The sequence below is a fragment of the Apteryx mantelli genome, chromosome 4 (genome assembly GCF_036417845.1).
Source record: "Apteryx mantelli isolate bAptMan1 chromosome 4, bAptMan1.hap1, whole genome shotgun sequence".
Classification (NCBI taxonomy): Eukaryota; Metazoa; Chordata; class Aves; order Apterygiformes; family Apterygidae; genus Apteryx; species Apteryx mantelli.
The window spans coordinates 42,314,158-42,331,886 of NC_089981.1; positions in this window are offsets into that span (position 1 = coordinate 42,314,158).

The following is a 17,729-nucleotide window of genomic DNA, read 5'->3' on the forward strand; positions in this document are numbered from 1 at the left end:
AGGCTATATATAGCAATAATCCAGTCAGCAAGTCAAAAGAAGTGATTATTCCCCTCCATTCAGCATTTGTGAGATCATGTCTTCAGTACTGTGTCCTGTTTTGGGTTTCCTAGTGCAAGACAGACATTGCCATACTGGAACGAGTCCAGCAAAGGGTCACCAAGATGACTGGGAGCTGGAGCACATGATGTACCAGCGGAGGCTGAGAGAATAGATTTGTTCAAGTCCAAGAAAACAAGGCTAATGGGGAATCCTACTGCCATCACGAACTGCTAATGAAAGGGTACAGGGAAGACAGAGCCAGACTCATCTTGGAGGTGCACAGTGACAGGATGAGAGACAACAGACACAAGATGCAAAAAGGGTTATTCAGATTAGATATAAGGAAAAAATCGTTCACACTGACAGTGGTCAAACACTGGAACAGGTGCCCAGAGAGACTGAGGAATCTCCATCCTTGGATATGTTCAGAACTTAACTGGACAAGACTCTGAGCAGCTTTATCTAAATTGGTTCTGCTTTCAGTGGGAAGCTAAATGACCTCCAGAGGCCCCTTCCAATCTAAATTATTCTAGGATGCTATAATATGATATCACTGCTGAGGTCACTAATAATTTTTTGTCAGGAGAGCACTATATGTCAGATATAAAGACTTTATTGCTTCTGCTTTGTAGAAGCATGAAAAGCATACTTCTGAAAACAGTTGAATTTTCTTCCCACAAAGTGAACAAGACTCCTGAAATTTCCCCAAACTCCCAATTTCCTGAAGTTCCCATGCAAAGTCGTACAGTACCACACTGCTCCCTCATTTATCTAAACCGTAGAGAAGGAAAAAAAAAAAATCAGGAGCCAAAAAAAAGCACCAAATAAATGTGTTTTCTTGGTATTCAAACACCTACTGTGTATTTCTAAAAAAAGTGGCAAGATAATTCTCAGTATACCACTTTTTCCTCAGGATTTCTGTTTCCTGTAAAGAACTGCAAGAAATAATAATGTTAATGAAAATGCCAACATACATTTTAAACTTTTTCTTTTTTTTAAAGGCTAAAATGGTTGAGATATCTACCTATCTGGCAAGCAGTCACAAAATATTTTACGTCCTGACAGATCTCAAAGCACTTCACAAGTATATAATAATAGAAACATTCCATTTACTACTGAACCACAGCCAACTCAGGGACAGAACACAGCAGTGTTTTAACAGCACAGATGAACACTGTCAGCCCTTTAGAATAGTAGGTAGAAGTAAATATCTTATCCATTTAAAACCATAGGGTGCTTTAAGACAGACAGAATATAATTAGCTAAACTTCTAAGTAGCAGAGACTAGAAATAACATCCCTGCTCTTTGGAGGTATATTCTGCAATCTTTACTGAATGCAACTATTTAAAATTCACAAAATCACTTTCTTTTTTCCCTAAAACATAGCATCACTAAGGAAACATTACTAAGGATGCATAAAAGCCAACGTATCCCTATTCTAAAGAGGAATATTAGATTTGTTCCAGCTTAGTCGAAATTCATTCCATCCACTGAAACTCATACTAGGTTTCCCTTTGAGGGCCTGTCAGTCAAATCCTGATCCATCTCGGACAAGCTTACTGAATTTGTTGTGATCCCAGCTCAAAAATTTTTACTTTTCATAGTTTCTTAATATTCTTTTAGTATAGCTCAAGTGCTGTATAACCCTAGTATTCAAAATCTAGGGCTTGATCTGTTGCTTAAATATAAACATCTAATGCTATTTGAGATGCTCAGATTATAGGAGACATTGCCAGGGGTCTGGCAGCTACACCAGGATCTAGGGGAGACCCATGCCCTTCTGGAAAGGCAGCTGGAGGCAGCTAAATCAAGCTTCTACTGCATATTCCTAAAAAGCAGCAAGCTGGTCCTACGCGCACCGCTTCTTTCTTACAACTTCCGTCCATCTTATCCAGTGACACAAATAAATAGGAATGCTTATGAAAGTGCCAATATTACAGTTGCTCCTGTTCCGAGGCTGGAAGGACTTTTCACATCTGTACCTGTTAAAAGTTACAGATTTCACTGGCAAAGTTCTGGTTAAAAAAACGTGTCCTTGACAAATCAAGTCATCAGAATCCTACTTTGCATTATAATTAGCCAGGCTGAGTTTCGTAATTAATAGGAATAGATTAACATTATACGAATATTTGTCATTATGTGACAGATGTTACAAGCATTAGCTGGTAAGCCAGCCTCATTGTTCAAAATTGAGTGCATCCAGACTATATATTTGACTGTAGCCACAAGGACTATTATTTGAATTTAATCATTCTGCAAAGATAGTTTAAGATGGATTGTAACTAATGCAATAAAAACAATTAATATTCTCATATTTTTTGACAGTTTCAGAGTTAAATGTTGCTAAACTGAAGATGATAAATAGTGAAGAAGTGCTGGCAGTTCATTGTTTGGTCACACAGTCTATATCCTTAAGGTTAAGCAGAGTGGGAAGGAGAAAAGAGAAAAAAGTTTAGTTGCCTTCCTTACCTAAGAATCTTTTCTTGTTTTTTTTTAATATCCTAGAAAAGCTATTTTGAGTCGCTGAATGCCATTTTCTTCCCTTCTTTCCCCCCTTTTACCTAATTTCTGCAGCTATGTCAAGAATCCTATGATATTGATAAGAAGGTCAAGGGATCCACTACCAGCTCCTATGTAAATACATACAAAAAAGCATTGTTACAGAAAGAGCAGAGGACATAATAAAGAAGTTACACATCCTAATACTAATGCATCCTAAAAAGACAAAGCATTACTTCAGAAAGCTTTTCTCCTCTCTCTGACACAAGTAAAATTAATGTTGTGGGCACCATTACAGAGCTAACTATTTTGCACAGCTCACACTTTCATTTTCCTATTCAAAGTTCTCATGTGAAAGAAAGTCACATTCTCTAGAATCTTCAGATAATTATTATTTCCTATGTCTTTCAGTTATGCAAATATTCTTTCTTCTGGCTCTGCTTGAATTCCTATGCAAGGGGCAAAGTATTCAACAGGGATTATTGCTCTTCCTCACCTTTGTTGTTTGATATCCAGTTTGAACGGCCTTAGAGGTATATGATTTAATAACTAAATAAAAGAGGGAAACACCAAGCAGCTAGCCTATTTTTGAGGTTTTGACAGTTTCTTGCAATATTCTCACAATACTTATATAAGCAAGTTAAAGATACAAGAACTAGATGAAAACATAAGATATTCATAGGATGGATGAAAAGCAGCAAAAAAGGTACTGAGAGAATAGCTATCAATGGCTTTTTAAAAATAATATTAAATTAGATTTTATACTCATATTTCTGAATCTGGTACTATTAAGTACTTTTCTTCATTTGTTACCTATATGATGAGATATTTGTTATACACAAATACACAGATGATACAAAGGTGGGAGGGATTTACAGCATAGTGGAGGACAGGCCAATGACTGGCCATTGGACAGGACAGTTCAAATGATTACAACAAGCTGGTGATCTGCTAAAATGAGAAATTAATTCAAAAGGGCTGTTTCATCTAGGCAAGCATAGTCAGCTAACATAAATACAGGTCATGAAGCACTTTTCTAAACAACACTGCCTCAGAAAATGAACTGGAGTTGCGGGAAGGGGAGGAATAAGCTGAATGCAAGTCAACAAAATCAAGCTGTTAAAAAGAAGCCACGCACCATTTTTGGAAATGCAAAAAGAAATATAGCTTGTAAGAAATATGAAATTATCTTTCCCCTATATTCCAAACTAATAAAGCCTTAACTGAAATACTGTCTGTTATAGAGAACCACATTTTTAGATCAACTAGAGTTCAAAAAGCAACATGGACAATGAGAGTTTAAAAAGCACAAACACCAAAAAGATCAAAAGAAATGATGGGTTTAGCTTAAAGAAGATACAACTGAGGGGCAACATGATAACAGCTGCAAAGAGGACAGAAATAGCTTCCCAGTTCCTCGTTGAATAGGACAAGAAATAATAGGTTTAACTTGCAGTAGGGCAGAATAAGGTGGGACATTAGGAAAAAATGTTTAATGATAAGGACAACAAACCATTAGAACAGTTTGCCTGTCGAGACCATGGAATCACCATCACCACTGACTTCAAAGGGAAAATCTGGCTGACATTTGTCAGGAATAATAAAGATTTAGATCCCCCTTTGGATCAGTAGAATGGACTGAATGACCTGCCCATTCTTTGATTCTATACCTTTAATGAGAAATGAAAATTATACATATTCTGAAATTACAGATTTTTTTTAAAGACTGGTCAGTATATAATTTATTACTGACCATACTTTATAATGTTTTGACTTTAGATATAAGTAAAAGACCAAAATAAGTGCTTCTGAGGCTAGATAACAAACAGAAGCAGATCCACGTTCTATATGTGAAATATTAATCTGAACTTCTCCAATATTTCAAGACGATTCAGGCCATGAAGCAGAACACATTTTCTACTGAACCAATGCCAACAGCTTGCAAAGGTGATTCTGAATCTGTATTTTGTGAATCAAGTCTAGATCTAATTATTACACTCTTATGGGTCTTACCATATGAAATGAAGCATGTGGTTAAGAAGTTCATACCAAAAACTGCACCAGCAGAGTTGGCACTAATTACTCCCTCTTGACTCAGTCCCTAGTGGTCAAAGAAATACCATTTATTTAAGATAATACAAGACCTAATACAATCTGCATCCAATCCAGTTGACATCTCTAGATATTCTCAGAAAACAAATGTTAATAAAATGAGAGCAACAGCTCGTAGATTGTACTCACTTAAAAATTCTGCAGGTGATTTTTCCTCAGAATACATTCAACTACATTAGCCTAACACTTTCTGTTTTCTTGCTAGTGATTTATAGCACAGAACAGTGATCCCCAATATTTTCTAGACAATTCCCTTTCCATTTCCTTTTCCTCTAATTTTGCCACCGTCTCCATGCCCGCAGCATGTTGCGCCCTCATCTCCAGCAGCACCAGTGTACAGTCCACAGTGACACCCCAAACAGGTATATCTTCCCCATGCCTGATTAGAAATGTAGGTACAAATAACTTCTGTTCTTGACTAGTGATTTTCTCCAAAATTCTATCAATATCCAGTTACTCCATCATTTGTAGAGCCAGAGGACTAATGAGATGAAACAAATGAGAACCTCAGAGCAAATGCAGAAAAAGTTATTGTTTCTACCTTACAATCTCATTGCAAATTTTTATTATAAAAATAGATAATGAAAGAGTCCTTGAATTTAGAATAAGTAATCTAATTCAATGATGTCAGTCTACTGCATTTAAGAGATATAATACATTCTTTACAAGTAGGGTTGGATAAAAGATGGAGATACATTTATTCAAAAAGTACAGCAAAATATGAATATGTCATCAATCTTCAGTCAATCAACCTACTTTACTTTAAATCTGTTTAAATCTCATTCATGGAAAAATGTTAAAACCACCTTTTTTTCCCCATAGGCTGTGTTAATTCACTGCAGTGTTGAAACAAACTTTAAAAAAAGGCCTTCTCTTTCAAAGTTGGATACATATTTTAAAAACTTAAAACATATTTCCCACTATTTTTCTAGTAAGGGATGGAGATGATGTATTTGAAACAGATCAATCTGAACAAGCTACCCAAGATTTTGTGCTCTTTTTTAAACTTAATCTTAGATGGACCTACACAAAAAATTAATTATGTACATTTTTATTGGATGTGAATAAGTCTGGTCATTTTATTGGTCATTTTATATTAGGCTATTAGCAGCTAAAGATGATACTCCTTCCCTATGTAAACTCTGTTGAGTCCAGCAGCATCACAGCACCTCAATTGGCCAGTTTGAAAATGAAAAGAGGACAATAATGTTTAGCTGCTTTACTATCTTCAGATAACATTTTAAATGCCAAACGTTATTAATCATCACAGAGCCCACATAGTGACTACACACTGCTGCATGCATTACATATTATGTGCAGGAATGTTGTTTGATATATCCCATCCCTGATTCTAGCAAAAATATGTAAGACCAAGTAACATGAGTTTCTGGACCATTTTTTTAAGGCTGTCTTTAGGGAGCAATGCACCACCAATGCAGATACTCAAAGCAGTGATTTTCCCTTTGAGAAATGATCAGTGTATCATGTCCTTTAATACTGAACACAGAAACTCAGGCTAACTTTGATGTGGTGCAGAGAATCCAACCAGAGCAAAACCAACAAACCAAAACAACAACAACCCACCATCAAAGACAAGTTTTCTGGGTCTGGGAAATTTTTGTAATGAACTAGGTTAGCTCCCAAAGATCTCAGCCCTGGAGCAGCATCCCAGCATACTAGATAATGGAAAACAGTGTAAAAAGTTTCCACTACAGAGAAAAGCCTTTCAGTACAGACCTGCTGCTGGATGCGAGAGAGGACGGCTCCCACTGGCAGTGCCCCTTGGCACTGTTCAAAGTCCTCTGGGTTGCTGGGGCGACAACAACCCACAGTGTCCCCTCAGAATCGCATCTGGGTTTGTACTTTTAACTTATACACAAACACAGACACAAACTTAAAATCACTCTTGCAGTGTTCTGACCCAATTCTAGAAGGACTCACCTTGAGGATTAAACAATTTCTAATTAAAACTTAGCGTTCCTTTTTTAATTGCTTATCACAATTTGTCTTTGGGTTAAGGGAAATCCCAGTGAAAATAATTTTTTCTTCAGAAACTTACTCTTTTTGTCTAGAAATATTATTAGATTATTTGCTCTACAGACCATTTATGCTGTACTGTTGTTCTCTTTACAGGAATTTAATGCTATTTTTTTACTATTAATCTTCAAGGCTTTTCCCCTTTCTCCTTAGAGGATTAAGGCAGGTAATAATGCACTACTCCATGCATAGTTTCCTGATTCTAAAAATGGATTCCAGAATTAGAATGATAAACTTGATGTGCTAATCCTTATCTACCTGAGCAACGTTTACTCAATTATCTAATTTTTGAAGTGTTACTAAATATACTAAATGCATATAAAAAAAGATAAAGACACTATAGCAATTTTTATTTTATGAAAAATTTGCTTACTCTTAAGGAGAAAAAAACTTGAAATTTTTCAAAAACAGAAGGGAAAAAAAATCTATTATTTATGTCTATCTTGTTTCTTTGTGCATTTTTTTCAATTTGAACATCTTATAGGCACAGTCACTTTGCAAATTATGCCAGAATTGACACAGAGAGTTCTTCTAGCTTCTTTTTTCTTCCTACGCTAGGCCATGAGAGGCTTTGTAATCATTAATCTTGTTAACTTGGTAAGAAACCAAATTAACTCAAATATTAATTGAAATATAGCAGCCAGCCAACACAAGTTACATTATAACAGTGCGTTACCAGTGTTCCTTTGGTATCTGTAAGTAATTGGCAGCACCTACCTTGGTAGAAGCTTATGATCTTCCTGTTTGAATACAGGTAACATAAACTGCAATCAATTACCAAATGCAAAACAATACAACAGCCATATAAATATTGTATACAAACAAAATAAATATGTTTTTAATTTAAATCTGTTTCAAAAATTCTGTACAGTTATGGACAGCACAAATTTGCTAGAGGCAAGGACATGTGCGTGTGTGTGTGTGTGTGTGTTTGTATGTGTACATGTATGTGGCATATATTTTGTTTAAACCTAAAAACAAAACTCTGTACAACAGAGTCAGATTCAGTGAAAGCACAAAAATAAAACTTAGCTCAGATTCAACCTTTAAAGAAACAATGTAAATTGGCTAACACATTACAGCAGTATTAAAAGACCTTAAACAACAGACCGAATATTTCTAGGCTATCAGGCAACTGTTTACCTCTAGTTTTCCTCATTTATATGCAACAAGCTACTTTTACATCTGGTGACTGCAGCATTGCGTAGATGGTAAAACAAATCAGAGGGATAAAGAACACTTCCTACTAAATGCCTATGAACTACCCTAAATTGACTATGGAGACAGAACTTCTTTAGCTTATAAAAAGGTTTCCACGGGTGAGGCTTGAGGCATGCTCACGGATTCAAAAAATATGCATTGCATTTGGGCACACTGTACTTAATCTGTAAATAGAGAAAATCTTATAGTCTTCAGGGATGTCAACTGATAGCCTTCACCAGCACAAAAGTCATTATAAAGGAAAACAAAGACACTAACAGAACTATTGAACCTAATGGAAGAGAGAAAACTGTAAGCATACACACACGGCTGTGGCTGGAATAAGAAGCATTCATTCATGTTCACAGCACAAAACATAAGCCATCTACTTTCTATGCACCAAGCAGTGTGTTCTGCACATCCCAGTATTTAAAGAACTTCATTTCAAATGAAACATTTCCCCCCCGCCCTTCTCACCTCATAGAAACTACTATGGAAACGCCTTTGTTTGAAATATGACATCCGGGATGTCTAGCTTTGCTTCTGTTTTCCCAAATAAGGTAAAAGTAGTAAAAGTTTCAACTCTGACGCTGTTGATCTTTCCATCAGATTTCAGATTAGCTGAACTGTGCTAAGCACAAGCAAGGAATTATGCTTATGCTAAACGTGGTCAAGAAATCTCAACCATACGGGATCCCGCTATCCTGCACAGCCTCTATTATCCCAGGGAAATACCAGGGCAGATCAGTGATATACACAACGTTTGCACTTAAAATTTTCCTTTTCCTCTAAAAATTCAAGAATTCAACAGTCCTCAACAGAGTTATCACTGAAGTACAAAATTAGCTGAAAAGGCCTGGGATGGGATGCACTTTTACAAGAGCATTCTGAAGTGAATTATTAACAGATGAAATTCAGCTTTCTACATTTGTAAAATAATTGAGTGCTACGTAACAATGGGTTCTCTGAGGATACCTTTATTTGTGCTTATTACACTCTCCAAATGGAAGGAAAGAAATAGAAATTTCAAGCACTGATCTGAAATAGTTTTCCCCTTTTATATACATACTTAAATGATCATATGGCTATCCTGTCCTCTTACTCACTTTTTATTTTGCAGTGTTTGTATGCATTACTGAGGAGTTGCCATGAATCACCCCTGATGATATAGCTGTGCTTCAGTTTTGGCTAATGGATTTGCTGTAGCATGCTGATTTTTAAAATTTATTTACATTATCAGCAAAGTCGTTACAACAGTGACACCTTCTGAAATAAAAAAAAATCCACATAGCATCAGCTTGTAATATTTACCTCTTTAATGATTTTCTTTAATGTAAGTGACATGGACATAAAAAATACAAGAGATTCAGTAAAATGAGTGTCAGGGTGCTCCCTACACAGAACAGAGAGATTGACTCTGCCACGTTCTGCTCCACTGACTTCACCATGTCCTCTTTCAAACTAAGCCTCACTGGCTGAACCACAGAGGACAGTAGGATCATTTACATTTACTTTTGGCTACAGTCTGTCTACCAAGAATTCACAGTCTTTTAAAATCCTCAACAGAGACACTTTTAAGCAGGTCCCAACTATTCTGATATTTTCAGTGAGAGTGAGAGTACACAGCAGAACAGCTGCTTTACTCACATTTGTAACTTTCCTTTTGCAATTATCCTAAAAGCTGACTGAAGGAAAAAATGAAGAAAAATCATTTTTCCTTCAGAGAAGTAGACAGCCAGCCAGAGACAAAGGAATTTTGCATAGCGAGATGCTAGGCGTAGAGGAGCAGAGGTAAGTAGACAACAGCAATATACCAGAGAACACATAGGTTGGTAGATCCAGTCTCTTGCTGCCAAGCAACCACAGTCATAATTATCAGAAACTGTCAAGTATCATGTGAAAAAGTATTAGATTTCTCTCTCTTTCCAGAAGCTTACGTCTCTGCTAGCTAAAATATAGCATACCTTTTTAAATATTGCAACTGAATATATTCATGCCTAATTTCTCTCTATTTATTCCTCTTCCAGCACTGTGCTTTAGTAGTTCTCTTCCTGCTCTGGCACTTCCATCTTCATGCATTTAAAGAAAATAAACACATTCTACTCTCACTTCTCATTTTTCTAGATTAAACATGCCATTCCCTTCTAGATCTTCCTTGTAACATAAGCCACTGTTACTCTGAGCGTCTTAGAAGCTATTGTTTGCTCTAATTTGAAATCATCACTTGAAAATGGAACAGACAGAATAGACCTTAACAGTGCAATGTACTACTGAATTTGTATTCTCCTGCCCTCCACTGGAAATCCCTCCTTCGCTCCCCAGAATATTTTAAGATTCTATTCACCTTTGATGATCCTGTAATCACCTAAGTCACATTCAATGAAGTGAGAATTTTCAAAATCACTACCCAATTTAAACATGCAGATACTGGCTGGGAAAAAGGAGTAACAAAGGAAAGCAAAGAACTCATGCATTAGTTCTCCTCCAAATTATTTTTAATCAGACTTTGTGAAACAGTGGAAGTACTAAATATTTATATTCTCATAAATAAGACATGGCCATAAATAAGTAGTTATCCTTAACGCTGATTTCTTGAAAAGCATGGATGAACTTTGCTGTATATCCAGCAATAATTTCATACTTCAGATAGCTGTATTATCTTTGTTTACTTCATCAGTAAGTGAAGATGAAAGATAAAGAAATACTGGATAATTATTACCTGACATAGCTAAACTTCAAGAGATACCTCTTTGTAAGAATGGTGAAAATGATTTTGAATTCACAGCTAAATTGAAACACCACTAAATCTACGTGAAAAATTACACTGAAGTCAAAAGAATTTGATAGTCTCTAAGAAAAATCAACAGACTTGTCAGCACTGTTTAAAAAATCAATTTAACAAAAGATGAAAAGAGAGTTAGCACCCACAAAGAGCAAGCTTATTACCCCAGATTACATTTGTTACATAAAAGAGATTTTACTTCTGTCAAGAGCTTGAAAAAGCTATTTTCACTGGACCTCAAACAAGATACTCAGGTTCAGCCTTCTCTCAGTTCTTCACTTTCTGAGTTAATGTTGCTGTTCCAGGAGCAGTCACTTGAACAATCTGGCGAGAGCTTTGGATCATCAACAAAACTGTAAAATTTACTATTCCCAATGTATAACAAACATTAAATAAATCCGGGTAAAATTCTAAGTATGTTTCTCATTTATAGTAATTTTAGGGTTGGCTTGGTAAACAGAGCATACAACTTTGCAGCTAGAAGTATGGTCTTCAAATCGACAATTGTTTTTTAAAACTCCTCTCACAGTTTGCATTTGTTTTCCTCTAATACTCATAAATAGAGCTGTGAAAGGATGAAAGATTTCTTAAATGTGATAGAACTGAAACTGTCAGAAGAGACAGTTCTTTTACCAATACTCCCTGCTACTTTTACCAATATTTCTTAAACCAGGATTCCTTTAAATTGCCCAGTGAAAATTGTGTGATGCTACAAAGTAAAAGTGTTACTCAAAGATGTGACAGCTGGCCAGTTACTGAAACCTATGTGCAAGTCAGGTTGCAACATAACAGACAGTGCACGATTCAGGGGTTAGGTAAAGCACTATGAATCCCTAGGCTGCTCTCTTTGAGTCCACTTTGGCAACAGAAAAGTATTTTCATGGCTTTTTAGTTGTTTACATGAAGTGCATTTTATAGTAGTAAGCACCTTGCTAATGGATAGATACTTGAGCGAGAAGAAAAACAAAGCAGCATATCACAAATAGCACAGAGTTCATTTTGTGCTCTGCATAGACACAGCAGGCAAGAATTGGAAGGGCATTAATGTGAAATTCCCTCTAATTCCAAAGCCTCAATCACAGTTAAGCTGCTCTGACAAAAACCGATTTAGGAAAGCATGAACTCATGCTATGCAGGTCTCCAGGGCTCCTCCTAGTACTGCACCTTAAAATAAAAAATAGCCCCTTTAACGAACAAAAGCAGATCTGTCCTCAGACCAACATTGCAATGGAGATGAAATCAAAGAACACTTATCAGCTGCCAAGGAAATTCCTTTCTCAGGAATTGGGGGGGGATTGATGCCTCCGCTTCATAACTTCATTGTTTTGTTAACAGCGTTAAGTCACGTTTTATACAATAATATGTCAATAACATCAACAGATGAAACTGAAAACAGATTTAAATCCAAACTGACAGGCATGCTCAATTTGCAAGATAGAATCTAAATCTAATTGTTTAGAGGCCTGCCAACATTCAAATGCCTGACGTGTATCTAGTCTTTTCACACTTCATGTATACTGCCTACATAAAGCACATCAAAGAGCGGTCTCTCCCATCTATTGTGCCCTGACTGCACAAAACAAGGTACAGGAAAGTTTTAACTGGGGTACATGTTTCAATTTTGCTTGAAAAAGGAAACACGGCACAACTATTTCTTGGATCAGGTCTTTCAAGTGAAAGGCAAAGTACAGTTGATCAACAAAGGGTGCCAGTGATCTGAAATTAAAAGTAGGGGGAATGCACTTTTCACACCTATAAAAAGATGCAGAAATAATTGCCCACCAATTTTTGGAGGCTTTGTTCCCACGCCCCAAAAAATGGAGTTGCACTCTCAGTGGTTCCCTGTTGTTTCTTATCCATCCACATGTTCCTCCACATGTAGCATTGTTTTCAGAACCACAGGAGATATGTGAAACATTACTCTCTGGACTTTATAAACCTAAAGTGCTAAACACAGCAGCTCTTGCAAAAGATTTTTGGGGATTTCATATACTGTTTTATTCCATGTGAGGAACAATGATGGTTCAATTCTGAAAAGAAAAGTGACATCACATAAACCAGTATCACTTAGCAAGTCCTGTATCTCTACAGGTGTTTTTGTTTATATTTCTTACAAAATATAATTAAACAAGGACATACTTAGAAGTTAACACTGCATAGTTTGGATAGTATTCTGTCAGTATTTCTCTGTTGATTAAATCAAGTCTTTTCTTTCCTCCTTAGATTCATCGCAATTAACGTGGTATTTAATCTTTCTTGCTAATGCCTCTAATAAATTAATAAAAGATGTAAAAGCACACAGATATTATCTGATGGGTATTAAATACCTACTGATGAATAAAATAAAGACAATTGAGAAATAGCTATATCTCATCTCTGTAAGCCTTACTGGATCAACATGCATGCTCATATAAAGGCTTTGCTAAAACAACGGCCAAAGTAGGCCTGACTGGTGAACTATGAATTCACTCCAAAAGTTTAAACGTGAAAACAGTCAAGACAGTGGCCGTGGCTGAGCTAGGCTTGCAACCCAGTGACAAAGAAAGAGGCAAGGAGCAGCAGTGTATGGCACGGGCCTGCAGCTTGTTCTGATCCCGCAGCACAAAAGGGGAATCAGAAAACTGGTGCACTTTATATTGGCCTGCGGGACCCGGATCTCTGCTAATGCATCGTGTAGCTATTTGTGCATTAACACTTTGACTGAACTACTCTAGTAAGGCTATGCTTTTCTTAACAAACTAACCTGGCTTAATTTTCTGGGGGTGTTTTTCTCCCCAATTTGAGCCTGTGTTCACGGTCTGAGAAACAGCACTGGTGCTGAAATCTCCTCACCAGAACAACAATACTGAGGCCTTGATCCTGCCAGCACAAACATGTTAACAAGAGCCAATGACAAAAGCTACTGCAGCAATCTCATTCCTAACTATGTTTGACTGAATCTCCATCCTATTAGGTTTTTAGGAACAGCAAAACTGAAGAGGCTGCCAAACTGAAGGATCTGGTGAAACAACAGTTCTGTTTCTTCTAGAAATGTTTTCTCCATGCTAGACAGCCTGGACCAGATACATGACTGGATGGACCAGCAACCTATCTGCTATTGTAAATAATTAGCCTCAAGAATGAATTTCCTAAGAGATAGGATGATTCAAACAGTGTAGTCCTCCATCATATGAAGCTGTCCACATGTAAGTTTTGGGGATATTTTCCTATGAAAGTTACAATTTCCAAAACCTATTTTCTCTTTCCTCTTTCCTGTATGAAGTTTATTATTTAAGTGAATGCAAATCACTGCCCCATTTATAAAACAAACACATCAGGTACACCTAAGTCACCTGATCCTGACTGCATGGAAGAAGATTTCTCTCTTATTTTCAATAATCCAAACATAAGATCAGTTCTTTTTGCAGATAGAGTGTTTTTCCAGCTTTTACACTGAGAAAGTGCTTGAAGAAAAAGACACTTCTTCAGACCACCTGGGGCTAACACCTCTGCAAATAGGCATAATTTGCTAACAAGGAAAGTTTCTGTTCTCTTACACCAGTCTCTCACTTTGTGGAAGTATAGATTCTGCTTAGCCATTAAATGGTGGAGAATCTCTAGTCTGTTTTAAAGACACTATTCCCTTAGGGTGTATTCTGAAATGCTCTGTCCAGTTCCATTTCAAAAGAGCCCAGGGCAGCACTTCAACTGTATTCCATCTTCCCTGGGGTCTGATACCAAAACAGTTTTCACCATCAGGAGTTATGTATTATTTTCTTCATTCTTATCTCTTAAGAGTTGCTATGATTAATATGAGTAGGAACAAAAAGCATATCTAACCCCCCTTAATTGCTAAGTAGCTTTACATTGTCAAATTTTCTTTAGTATTCTGACTTTTTCTATTCTATTTTTTTCCTCACCCTTTTCAGCATTTATTTACATCTTGTCATAACCAGATGAGACAAATATTTGCTGGCAGTTTCAAAAGCAGTTAATGCTAACCTATCTTCTGCTGCCACAGATGCATATAAATAAAAATGAAGTCACATAACTTTAATGCTTTTTCAGTCAAAAACTCTCCTGAAGGCAATTTCCTTTTTCAAGGATGACTGGGGGACTGACCCTCCAGTGACACCAATGGGCATCGCTTTGACAATATTCAGATAAGATACAACTGAGCAGCAGTAATATATTTTAAAGAGTCATTATAGGATATTTTCCCTTTAAAAATGCAGTACTATTATCTTCTGAACTTGTGTACTACTTTCGCTGACACAATAGAAAACTGATTTCTAACTGTTTTCTGGGGATAGCACTGGTACTATAGAGTTCAAATAACTATTCATGGTTTGAATCCTGCTCTTTTTAGGCTTCATTCTCAATTACATCATAGAGCAATGTCCTTAATAAATCTGATCAGTTTTAAATTGTGCAATTAATCCTAACTGAAGCTTTAAGGTATCCATTCCATAAAGCTGTCCTGGGCAGTACATGAATTAACTGAACCAACTATAAATAGCAGCAAGAAAAGAGACAATTTTTGACAGTTTTGAGATTTCTTAAAGATTTTCAAGATCTCTTTGACAGTCTGTCTCCAGACTGAAGACTTGTACTTTCGGTAGGACTGAATGTGTATTGCTTCATAGCCTTATTTTTCAGTTCCTTATATTTAAAATAAGAAAAAATATATATTTTTTTCATAGGCAAAGAAAATTAAAAGAAATTAAAAATGTAGATTCTTTACTGATATGAACTTATTTAGGAAAGAATAAACAGGATAGTTCAACAAAAGAACATGAGACTGGAAGGGATCTCCTGTGTCATAGGGTCCTGTTCTGTGCTACCACTGTAAACAACATTGTGTTCCTTTTCAGAAAATGCATGTCACATTTGTCATGTTTGTCACATTACTGTTTTTGAAAAGCTGTTCCAGAACCCTATACTCTGACAGTTAGAAATGTTCCTTGCTGTGACAGCCTAAACTTATTTAAAGCCTCTACATACTCATTTGTATCTGTGCCGGAATTGTTTCTTAGCTCTTATCCATTTCTAGTAATCTCCCTCCCATTACGGTTTAGCTCCCCCTTCTCCTTGCTGGACAAAAGGAACCAAGCTTTTTTAGATTCCTGCCACAAATAAGCTTTCTGTTCCTCTACTCATTGTAGTGACTTAATTCTATGAATGCAACATTAGTTGCAATAATTAGTTTTTATTGATCATGATAGGCACAACTGTACAATATTCTGTATATGATCCCACCAATGTCCTGTAAAATTTTTCTTCGTGCTAGATGGTTCATACTGAGCCAGATCTTTCTCTGTCACAACTGACTTAAAAGTTTTTGCAAAAAAGCATTTTTAATGAAAAAGTTATTAACAATATTAAATAAAGTTAAGCCCCATTACCAATCCTGAGGGGCTCAAATCTTAACTTCCATCCAGATTTATACTTCCACTTAACAAAATCTAGTCCTTGCCCTCCTTACAATTCTTCCACTAAGCCACATCTCAATTTTATCCAATCTTCAAGTCATGAAGTTTGGATAAAAGTTTGAACTTCTTCATGTTTCTGTTCAATTTAATCTGAAGCAACCAATGGTTATTCAGTCTAAGAGATTATATTCTATGCCCTCCTCTTTTAAAATAAGTATTTGCAAGATACCAAAACGAACCACAAAACTTTATCATTTCTGATATAGTGACTTCTGGAGAACACAGCTGTTGGTTCTCAGACCTTGGCCTTACCATTATCAGCAGTATTTTTTCACCTGCCTCTGTATGTAAGTTAGTCTTCTGTTAGAACACAATTCCCAGTCATATTTAACTTTCTAATAACTTTCTACATAAATAAATTAACCAACAGTTAACTTTACTGAAAACTGCTATTTTAAGACTTACCTTCTCTTCAGAGTTCATCCTTTCACCCTCCAATGTTTTGTTATGTGACTGCTTATGTTTATACACTTATTCTCTACATACAGGATAAGCCAGTTATACAAATACATAAATATCACCTAAACTTCTCCCCCCCTTCTACTTTTTATTTTGAAGATCTTATAAGACGTGCAGACCTGAAACCTAAAAGACTTGTACTTAAGTTATCTAATAAAGATATTTCAATCATGTTTAAATTTTGGTATTGTTTCAACTTTGCCATTTTGATTTATTAAAAGCAATGTAATGTTATGATGCACCACTATCTTTAAAATTATACACAATTCAACCATTATGAATGACTGTAAATAATATTAAAAAAAGTTATCAGTTCTACTGAACTGTGTAAACTCCTCTCAAACCAAAAACACAACCAGCCATCCCGACAATGAATTTAGATTGCTTCTCAGCAAACCCAAAACATTCCCATGAAATACTTCAATCCTGACGAAATCTTTTTTCAACAGAAAACCATGCTTCCATCTTTTTTTGACCAGGTAACAATGAGGTGAAATGTGTTCTTATCTTGATACGGGCATCTTTGCTGTTCCTGTAACATACATAATAGCAGACTAGAAGCAAGAGTTCTTCTATGGACATTTCAAGAGGTACATGACCGCCTTTGGCTAAAATAATGACCAATTAAATTATGGAACTCATTGTCCCTGGATGCTGTGAAGGTTGAGGACATGTACATTTCAACATGATTAAACAAATTCATGCAGAATATGACCATCAGCAACTTCACCATGAAAGCCTCATGCAATATCTGGCTGAGGAAATGCCTAAACTGCTGTGGAGGGTATATATTACACATGCCCTACTTTTACTTATTTTTTTAGTATTCACTGTGGCACCAGTATATAAGTACACTATCAACTTAGAGGATTTTTGTCTTGAATATTTCAGATTGCTGAAGCTCCAAGATAAACTGGCATGCTCTTATTACATTATTCAAACAATATGCAAGTATTCATAATGTGGTCTCATTTCTCATTTTCCCTTCACTTAGTCTCTTCCTCCAGTAAAAAGAAATGTCAGGAAAACAAGCAATTATTAAAACTGCAAATCATCATCACAGTATACATCACTTATATGCTGCTTTCACTTCACGTTTGGTAAACTGAGGGGTGCTGACTCCAGA